This window comes from Cebus imitator, unplaced genomic scaffold (genome assembly GCF_001604975.1).
Source record: "Cebus imitator isolate Cc_AM_T3 unplaced genomic scaffold, Cebus_imitator-1.0 Scaffold30, whole genome shotgun sequence".
Lineage (NCBI taxonomy): Eukaryota > Metazoa > Chordata > Mammalia > Primates > Cebidae > Cebus > Cebus imitator.
In genome coordinates this window covers 9,605,682-9,617,058 of record NW_016107345.1, presented here as the reverse complement: position 1 = coordinate 9,617,058, position 11,377 = coordinate 9,605,682, and positions in this window count along the sequence as shown.

Sequence of the window (11,377 nt, the reverse complement as noted above, 5' to 3'; positions counted from 1 at the left end):
TATGTTTTCTATTTTATGCCTTTAAAAACGTCACTCTGAGAGGGGTACAGGTATCACTCTGCTACCACATTAGTCTACAGTGCAAATAAAAGATTTTAGAACTTGCTCTAAAAAGACATGCACTGAAAATCTTAAATTATTCCCTGGGAACAAAATATTCAAAACCTTTTTATTTTTTAAGGAAGAGAGATGTTGAGGCAACAATTCCTTAATCTCATTATCTTTTCCATTTATTTATTTGCTAGACAAATAGCACATGTGCAATAAGCATTCATAGAAATCATGTCCCTTTGTAATCTTGGCAAAATTAGCTGTGTGCTGAAAACAAATTGAATTTGCCTCATGGGACGTTTCCTGAAAGGAATGACAGTTTAAGACGAAAATAAAGTGGAAGGGGAAGGAATATCTATGCGGAGGAATTAGCCAACGATAAGATCTTACCTTGAAGAAGACCTTCTGCATCGAACCTGAAAACAGCATTTGTCTTTATGTGAAAAACCATGCCCTGAACCAACTATCTGTGTCCTGTCAGCCCAGGTAATCAAATTATGCATGAAATAATTTCATAATTTTATTTTCAACTGACAAGCACTACATTATACATTCAATCTGTTCACATAAGGTAATATATTTCTTGCAGTAACATCTGTTAATATTTACTTATTCTCAGAAAATGATTGTATTACAATTCTTAATCTAGGTACAGAAATGAAAGGGTCCAGGCATTTGACTAATATATATTGATAAATCCTATATAGCAGGGGGAGCTCAGGACTTGTCTGATAAAACTCTCTGAACAGTCTACTCTTGTCTTCTATTTTGCCGCTAGAAATCCTTTTGCTTGGTTTGCTGCTGCTTCTTACATGGATCCACATTGGTCACACACTTGAGGGGTGGAGAAATGAGTTAGATGTCTGCTAAGGGCAGTTTGTAGAGCATGCTTAGAAACTGCACAGGAATGGGGAGAAAGAGTGTTTGCTTGCTCCCCCTGGAGCTAATATTTTTACAGTGCTAAACTCTGAGGTGCAGGAAGCAGACCATATTTTTCATGTCCTCAAGCATTTCCCTGACTAATTTATCTCCCTAGAATGCTCTTCTTGTGTCTATTTAGTTTCTGCAGCTTAAGATCTGCTAATGCTAAGTCTCAGTTTCTTATAAAATCTTTACCTGACTCCTCCTCTTGTTCCAGGTTGGGTTATCTGTCCCTCTGTACTGCTAAAATCCCCTGTTCTCCCTCCATGGGCAAGCTTTCATGTCCTCCCACCGTATCCTTCCAGCCTCCACTCAACGTCAAACTCTAGACCACCACCATTTTGAGACTGAAATTATGCCCTTGAGTTACCAGCAAATATTAGAGTCTTAAGATTTTCTGCAGAATTAATTGAATGAAAAGTGAATGAGGCCAACAAGTAAAAGAAGACAAATGAGACAGGTAACATGAAGACTGAGGGGTATGTAAAGAAGGGTAGGGAAGTTAGCTGGCTCCAGCTGATCTTACCTCCAAGATGTTGACAGAAGTGTGTGTGTGTGCACGTGTGTTTGGAGCAGTAGTAGCCCAGGGAAGGTGAACTTTAAACTCGACTGCATAGAAATACTTTCAATAAAGCAGGTATGAATGTCACTGTGCTACTTTCTGGTGTGTAAATGTGACAGAAAAATTAGTTCTGTATTTTCACTCACATGATGGTAGAAAATTCAATCTCAGTAATATTTGGGGGCTTTGGTGTTCATCCAAGGGTCTCCAAGTATTTGGAGTGCCAGAAGCTTGCAGGATTCTTGTCAGAGTCATCAGTGGCTCACCAGTGTTTGAAAGCATTGGATGGGCCGTATGGTCCAGCCAGACCAGAGATGTGCCCCATGGTGGTCCAGTCCTTGACCACACACAGGCCACAGAGACCTTCAGGATCTCAATGCCTCCTGTGAGCTTGGCATTAAGTGTTGAGCCTCTAAAGCACATCCCGAAATAATTCCTGGCCAGCACTTACACATGAGGGAGCCAACGCCCTTCCAGAAGTCTGCCTGATTCCTGCGTACACCCCCAACTCCTAGCCTGAGGAAAATCAAATGTTTCCTTTAATTAGGTAGCTTCTGTGTCTTCAACTCTGAAGACTTAACCTCCATGCCCCTCCTTTGTGAACACAACCTGGGAAAAATTTTGTACTAGGTGCCATGAATGAGAAAAGAAGCTGGAAATACCAGTTATTCCTTCCTTAATAACTCACCTTGTTACACAGCTCTTCAGAAGCCACAGGAAATTTTATCCCTTTCCTCTCTAACTCTCACCCCCTCCACATCCACTGGCTGCCCTGTTTGGTTCTGCAGCATGGAGATGCTGGAAGCCCAGTCTTGGCAGTTGTCCCAGTTTTCTTCATCCTGTTCATGACTCCAAAGAAAACACATTTCTCATTCAAAAACAAACTGGCAGTTTCTGTTGAGGCCTTAGATATTTTCCCAGGGTCCACCATAAAAATAATAAGGTTACATTTTAATTTTAAATTATCTGTTCGTGCAGATTCTTATGGCAAAATCTTGCTATAGTTTTGTTGATCATACAAAGAACCTTTAGTCTGCTTTTAAACAAAATATTATCCAAAAATATAGCAGGCTTCCTTCTGCTTACCCAAAACTCAGGAAGAGTCAGCATTTGTTATAAAGCTCTAAACAAATATTTAAAAACTCTGCTTAAATTTGTTTTGCAACTTGCATAATTTTGACAATTATTACTCATGCTAGTATCAGCACTCAGGGCTTGGCATTAATGTTTTCTTCAAAATATTTTACTTTTATAGTATAAATTTACCCTGTATTGCCAAAGATGTATTGACAAGTGTGGTCCAGTGTGTCATGAGCTTTAGAAGCTCAGCACTTAACGCCAAGCTCACAAGAGACATTGAGGTCCTGAAGGTCTGTGGGCCTGTGTGTGGCCAATACTCTTGTACTGGACAAGGTTGCTGAAACTTGGCTTCATTTTGGAAATAGTGGGAAATTTATCAGAGGAGTTTGGGGAAGAGGAAATATTTTAGTGATCTAATCCCATAATATTTATGCCCTCTTACAAATAGTAGTGATTAGGCCCCACTTGTGACCAACAAACTAAAAATTTGCCATCATTCTATGAATAGGATTTCATTTTAAAATAATTGTAGTTTGAAAACAGAAAAAAAAATTGAAACAAAAAAACTTGTGAATCTTCACATACTTCATCGCCCATTCAGAACAGTTGTACCAATGCCTAGTTGCCTTGTAACAATTTGTGATGCAGCAAAAATAGAGACACAGGGCTGGAGTGTGCTTGTTTTGCGTTAGAAGAGGCTCATGAGAAAACGCTAAAGGTATTGGGAAAGGCAAGAGCCAAAGAAGGTTTAGAGAGAAAGTTCTCACTGGGGCTTCAGAGTAGGAGATTGAGGGCATAGAAGCTGCAGGGCTTGTTGCAGAGAAGGCTGAGGCTCCACAGAGGAGGGGAGACCGGACTCAACCAGGTGTTGCCTTGGGGCTGTGTATGAATCTCCTGTCCAGACTCCAGTAAGGAGTTCTTAAGTGCTTACTTTTTTAAATTTAATTTTTGAATTGATTATACATTTGCAAGGTTCAAAAGTTTTGAAATATATTGTGAATGCATAAAGTTCAGTTCAGTCCTGTAGGGTTTATCAGGAAAAAGTCTCTGTAACACTCCAGCCTCAAACCACCCAGTTCTCATCCCCAGAAGCCACCAATATTATCAATTACCTGTGTGTCCTCCAGAGCCATTTTATGCACAAACAAGCAGACAGACATTTGTATATATTCACTCTTTCTTTCATTTTTTTTTAAACAAGTAGTAGCCCGCTACATAAATTATTTCGCACCCTGCTTTACTCTCTGTACAATATCTAGGATATTGTTTCATTTTATTAGACAGATTCTTCATTCTTTTTTTTTTTTCAGCTGCAGAGTATTCCACTATAGCAAGGTACAAATGGTTTTTGGTCAGCTTCCACTTTTGGTTGCTTCTGATCTGTACATCATTTATTTATTTATTTATGAACCCCTTTGGAGTCTGGCGAAGCCTATGAATTTCTTCATGCCATAATGTTTTTAAGTGCATTGAAAATTCTCAGGATTAAAAGAAAACCAATTATGCTGAGATATAGGTATCAAAATATTCTTTATATAAATATTTATTTAGAAATATATGTACTTATTTATTAATAAGTAATAAGATCTAGCAGTGGATCAAATTCCTGTCATTTTAAAGTATAGATGAGCATAAATGCTGTTTCAAAATATCTGCAACAGTTGTAATGTGATGTAAAATATCTGTGATTTTATTGGTAACAAAGGCATAGGCTGATGCCATTGTGGTTTCCTGTATGCTTTCATAATTAAAGGAAATGACAAATTTCAGTTAGAGTTAAGAAACCCTGCCTTATCCATATATCATTTCTCAAACACTCAAGTATATGTGTAGGGTATATTTTTAGAAGTGTTTTAAATTAGCAACTGCAAACACATTTATAATTGAGTGTATATTGTCAAACTGCTAGAAATGCAGTCGTTCCACCAGCACTGAATAAGGGTACATTAACAAGCATTTTAATCCTTGCCAATCTGAGAGATGAAACATAATATTTTGGTGGTTTTACTTTGCACTTTCTTGCCAAAAGCAAATCTGGTATCTTTTCATATATTTAGGAACCATCTTCTTTCCTGTGTGTTCATACTTGCTCGTTGTCCTGTTGGTTTGTTAGCAGGTTTGCTGTGTTGCAAACGCCAGGGGACAGCTGTCACAGAGACCTGAATGTACACAGCGCCCCCTGGAGTTGACAACGGGAGGCCCTGGTTGTTGGTCCCGAAGATTTAAATTGTTGTCCATTATATTTCTCTCAGACTTCTGTTTCTTTGAATAGTCCTAATAGATTAAAACATAATCTGGAATCCTAAATGCATTAGTCTTATTTAGGTAACAATACTACCTAAGAAAAGCTCTGAAGAATTCACAACAAATTGCTAACTATAGTTATCTCTGGCAGAGGAAGTAGCATGGGAAGAGTGTGGGAAAAATTTTTACTTTGACTTTTTTTCAACTGTGTACTTACATATAATTTGTGTACAATAAACAAAATAATAAATATGCATGATAAAAGTTCAGATAATACATAAAGGCATAAAAGGGATGGTAAAGGAATCCATTTTGCCTACTTACTCTCAAGATAGGAATTTAAAAAAATTACAGGGCACTCCTCCTTGAGCTTATGTGATGGTTTTGAAATGCCATTCAAAAAGAACCAGGACTTCTTAGAGAAATGACTGATTGCAGATCTTGGGCAGGAAATGTACAACATGAGCCTGGCACCTCTTGTTAATGCCACAAAGCAAGAAAATTACCAGTATAACTAGGGCCATGGCAAAAGGATTCATGAACTAACATGAAGAGGCTTCTACTGACCAAAGACAGAGCAACTTAAGCATCAATAAAGATAATAGCTGCAATGGCCGTGATGAAATGCATTATGAATGCATAAAGTTCATACTAATATTAAACCAAATGAAAATTAATTGGTCACACTGGGTAGATGATGGGGAACTAATAAATTATTTCAAAAATTGGTAAATCCAGCCAAAGAATCTATTATTTATTCTAACTTTTTAATACAAACTGAGTATCCAGGTCATCAAATAATAGACAAGGAGAAGTTTCTTTTTTCTTTCTTTCTTTTTTTTTTTTCAAATTATACTTTAAGTTCTGGGATACATGTGCAGAACTTGTAGGTTTGTTACGTAGGTATACACGTGCCATGATGGTTTGCTGCACCCATCAACCCGTAATCTACATTAGGGATTTTTCCTAATGCTATTCATTCCCTACCCCCACACCTCCCAACAGACCCCAGTGTGTGATGTTCCCCTCCCTGTGTCCATGTTTTCTCACTGTTCAATTCCCACTTATGAGTGAGAACACAAGATGTTTTGTTTTCTATTCTTGTGTTAGTTTGCTGAGAATGATGGTTGCCGGCTTCATCCATGTTCCTGCAAAGGAAATGAACTCATTCTTTTTTATGGCTGCACAGTATTCCGTGGTGTATATGTGCCACATTTTCTTTTTTAAAAAAATGTATTTATTTTACTTTAGGCGCACACTATATCTGGCATTTCTCCCCATGTTATCCCTCCCCACCCTTCCCTCCCTCCCCACCCCCCCGCCCCCCCATTGTCTCTCCACTACGCCTCCCAACTGTCCCCTCTGTGTGATGCTCCTCTCCCTGAGTCCACATGTTCTCATTGTTCAACACCCACCTATGACTGAGAACATACGGTGCTTTATGTGCCACATTTTCTTTATCCAGTTTATCATTGATGGGCATTTGGGTTGGTATCACGTCTTTGCTATTGTGAACAGTGCTGCAGTAAACATATGTGTACAGCTAGTGCTCGACTTACAACCACGATTGGTTCCGACAGACTGGTCATAACACAATTTGGTCGTAAGTTGAGTAGGCTATATGCACGTGGAGATGATGGTGCTGCCAGAAGCTGGTCTGCACTGTTGTACGCCCAGCTGGGCAACGTTTGCGCTGCCAGGCGCGGAGCAGTCGTGGCTACGGATTTTGGTCATAAAGTCAAATGGTCGTAAGTTGCATAGGTCGTAAGTCGATCAATACCTGTACATGTGTCTCTATAGTAGAATGATTTATAATCCTTTGGGTATATACCCAGTAATGGGATTGCTGGATCAAATGGCATTTCTAGTTCTAGATCGACAGGAGAAGTTTCTTTTCATAAAAAAGTAATCCAGCTAATAAATTAAGACAGAATGATAAAATGCATCATAGGAATTTTATAATTCCTAATGAAGGTACCTAGGCATTAGCCATCCACAGCTGTGAGCTTTACCAAAAGGAAAACAACTTGGCCTTAGATGTCTCCTAATAAAAGAGCACAATCCCACATAAAAAGCTGTTTTCCCAAATACAGGAAAAAGTGAAAACAAAACAAAAACTTTGAATCTGATGAAGCCTCCAGGTCCAATGCCAACTGGCATGTTAAGAAATGCCAGAGGTTTTCAGTCTGTGGACTGCGGGAAACTCTACAGCTTTCTTCAACTAAGAAGCTGAAAGGGAGGGAAAAAGAGGTAGGTGGAGGGGAACTTTCAGAAACTATCAACCAATCATGATACACAGAACTTATTTGAATTTTGATTCAAATGTACAAACTGTATAAACAAAACTTTTATAACATTTACAAAACAACTGGAAATTTCAACACTGATAGGATATTTGATGATAATAAAGAACTAGTTTCACTAATTTATAATATTTTACAATGCTATGAGGATTATGTTTTTCAAAGAGTTCATTCTTTTTTAAAGATACTGAAAAACAGATGAAATAATATTATGTCTGGAATATGCTTCAAATAATGTGGGAATAGTTGCAACATCAAAGCCGATAGATAGGTCACAGATAATTGATGGAGCCAGGTGAGGGGATCAATGGGGCCTTATATTACATTACTCCAATTTTGCATATGTTAAAAAATTTTTAAGTAAACAAAATCATTAAAGATCAATCTGTCCTGAAAAAAGACATTGTATCACAAGAGGGTCTGAGAAATATCCTTTTTTTGTGTATATGTGTCAAATTTAGCAGTAGGGTCTTGAAATAATTCTTTTCTGTTAAGTCCTATACACGTTATTTTTTTTTTAATCAGAATTTTAAAATTCACGTTCCTTATGGTTCAGAAATGCTCCTGTCTGCATTCCATAGGAAGGAGTAGCAATGTCGTCGGGCAGCCTAGGGTTCAGGGGGTGAGTTGATGTGTTTGGAGAAGGCATGTGCTGAAGACTGGCTTCCCCAGGAAATGGATCCTGGGTGAGATGAGCTTGCAGGCAGTCTCTTAGGGAGTACCCTCAGGATCATCCCTATGAGGGGAGAGGAGTGAGGGAAGCAGGGCTGGGCAGCAGATGAACTGTGACGCAGTTGAACAGAGGCCTTGGCCAGCCCCGCGGACAGCTGTGGAGCTAGGATGGTTCTTTGGAGTTTGTCGGTTGAGGCAAGGAAGCCAGGTATATAGTCCACCTCCTCAGCCATTAGAGCTGGCTTCTCCTCAGAGAGGGGACGCTAGGATCACACAGCTTCCCTTAGGTGAAGGGCAGTCCCTGAGAGAGCCTGGGCCATGGATGGCTAACACTCACAGCACGCTGTCAGCAGAAGGAGGAACAAGGGCCTCAGGCCAGAAAGAGAGCTGGACTGTGTCCCATCAGGGTCCACCAACGACAACATTCTTGTCACACCAAATTTACTGCTCACCAATCCAAGGATTATAGCTTCTAGGTGAATAACACATAAGAATTAGTCATAAAGGGCAAGTCTTGACATCAAATTCCTGACAATACACCAAACCTATATAAAGTGATAAAAGGTTATGTATCATTCATGCTCTTTATACCTACGTGACATTGGTAGGTCTCGTTGGTCCCCAAGTCCCCAAAGTTCCCACAGTGGCAAAAGAGCTCTTTGAATGATTTCCAATACTATGCTAAAAGTAAGATCTAACATTAGAATTTTGAAATTTTTTATTTTTTTGAAGACAAAGTCTCACTCTGTAACCCAGGTTTAAGTGGTGTGATCACAGCTCACCGCAGCCCTGACCTCCTGGGCCTAAGTAATCCTCCCACCTCAACCTCCTGAGTAGCTGGGACTACAGGTGTGTGCCACCATGCCTGACTAATGTTTTGATTTTTTGTACATGTGAGGTCTCACTGTGTTGCCCAGGCTGGTCTCGAACTCCTGGGCTAAAGAGGTCCTCCTGCCTCAGCCTCCAAAGTATTAGGATTACAGGTGTGAACAACCATGGCTGTCCTATTCTAACTTTTTGTGTTGAAATAATTTCCAACTTTCTGCAAAGTTGCAAGAATAGTACCAATACCTCCTATATACCCTTTACTAGATTCACAATTAATATCTTGTCATATTCACTTTTTAATTTTCTATATAACTACCATACAATAATCAAAATGAGGAAATTAAACATTTATAAAGTGCTGTTATCTACTCCACAATCCATATTTAAATTTTACCAATTTTAAATGGACTCTTGCTCTGTTGCCAGGCTGGAGTGCAGTGGCACGATCTTGGCATACTGCAACTTTTGCCTCCCGAGTTCAAGCGATTCTTCTGCCTCAGCCTCCCGAGTAGCAGGGACTACAGTGGCACCATGCCCAGCTAATCTTTTTTAGTAGAGATGGGGTTTCACCATGTTGGCCAGGCTGGTTTTAAACTTCTGACCTTGTGATCTGCCCACCTTGGCCTCCCAAAGTACCAAGATTACAGGCATAAGCCACTGTGTCCAGCCACAGTAATGTCCAGAATAGCAATGTTTTTTCCTCTGGTTCAGGATCCAGTTCGAGAGAGTATCTTGCATTTTGTTGTTACATGTTAGCCTCCTTCAACCTAGCATGTTTCCTCTGTCTTTTTTTACTTTTGTTATCTTGATACAACTGAAGATTGCAGGCATCTTTGGCAAGAATAAAATAAAAACAACTATATTAGTTTTCTGTATTGCAGCCAATCAACTTTCATGTATTTAGCAGCTTAAAACAACATGCAATTATTATCTCACAGTTCCTGTGAGTCAGGACTTTGGCCAGTTTAGCTGGGTATTCTATAAGGCTACAATTAAGGTTTTTAAGAAATCAAAACATTATAATATACAGAAAATAAAATATAAACAATACATCCAGAAAGTGAGGAAATGGCCAGAGAATAATGTCCTGTGAAAAGGACACAGGAGCCAGCTTAAAAGGGCTTTCACAGGCCAAATCTGGGACAATTTGAGGATTAGTAGTGGATTATAATTCATTGAACAAAATAGGACTTCATGAGTTCATAGAGATACAAACTAAAAGTTTGATGAAAAGGCAATATTGACATTGTCTGAAAGTATCTCTGCACAAAATACTATTTACAAAGGGGAAAAAGAGTAAGTGCACTGGAGAAGTCTGGGGGACACCACTTTCATCAAATTATTCAAGTTAACATCACTTATTGTAGACTAAGGGGTATGGTAAACCACCTCATAGGATGCAATGAGAACACAGCATCACCGTGACCAACTTTGTCGTGTCTCCACCAAATCCCTGACTCCTAGTATTCACATCCTCATATAATCCCCTCCTCTTGAGTGTGGGTGGGACCTGTGACTTGCCTCTAATCAATAAAATGAGGCAAACATGATGGGATGTCACTCCTGTGATTGTGTTCCATTATGTGAGGATCTGTTTTGCTCACTCTAGAGTCTTGCTCTCTGGCTGACTTTGAAAAAGTGTAAGTCCTACAAATACAAGGAAATAAAGCTTCAAAGTTAATCCTTTTCCAGTAGAGCTGGGGAGAGAGACTGACACCCCCCTCAGCCAGGAGCATGCCTCTGATATGTAAACTAACCAGACTAGATTCTTACCTCTTCTATTTGGCTGTACACACAAGAGTATAGTTTGTCATTCCAAGGGCAGATACCAGGCAACTAGGAGACACCTGTATGGTTTAGAGCCTATCAAAATTATTCAAATCAGTGAATCCTGAGCTGTTCAACCTGCCCTGCTTTTCCCATGGCCATGTGTCCTGGCTCTCCTCTCACTCCTGCTCCTCTGCTTCCTGGTCACCCCAGAACTTTCCCCTGAGGCCCTCTGTGGTGTGCTGTGTCTCCTGTCTCTAGGATCTGTGAGTACAGTAAACTTTGTTTTCCTGAGCCTCTCTCATATGTCCTCTTGTGACTTCACCTGAATGGCCATCTCATAAAAGAACACGGAACACTGGCACAAAATATTCCAGAATCATCTCATATTCTTCTTGTTTCAGCCCCGAAATCAGCCACTTCTCCCAAGTGCCTTGGTTCCTTTCATTGGAGAATCATACTCAGGAACCAATATCTGGGCTACGTGTGTTTTACCTGTAATGATATTAACACTCATGGTGTTTTACTTGTAATGCTGTTAACAGTTCCCCTAGTTTGGAGGCAACATGGCATAGTGGTTAAGAGGCTGTGGATCCAGACTGCCTGAATGGAAATCCTGGCCACTCTGGACAATCTGTGAGGCCTTGGGAAAGGCACTTAAGCTCTTACAGTTTCATCCCCTGTGTGATGGTGGTTATGATAGCACCTACCTCAGAAGGTCACTGTGGGATGTAGTAAGATAGATGTGTGAAGCTCCTAGATTCATACCTGGCGCTCAGTGATTGCTCAGTAAATATTTGTTGGGTAAATGATCCTCATGTTGATCAGAAGCTCTGACTGAAGAATGAAATGAGGGGAAAACCCTGTTCCACATCTTTCAGACTATATATGAAATATTGATTTGTCAGAGGTCTTCATCCTCCTGTGAGACTATCTTCCTTTAAGACTT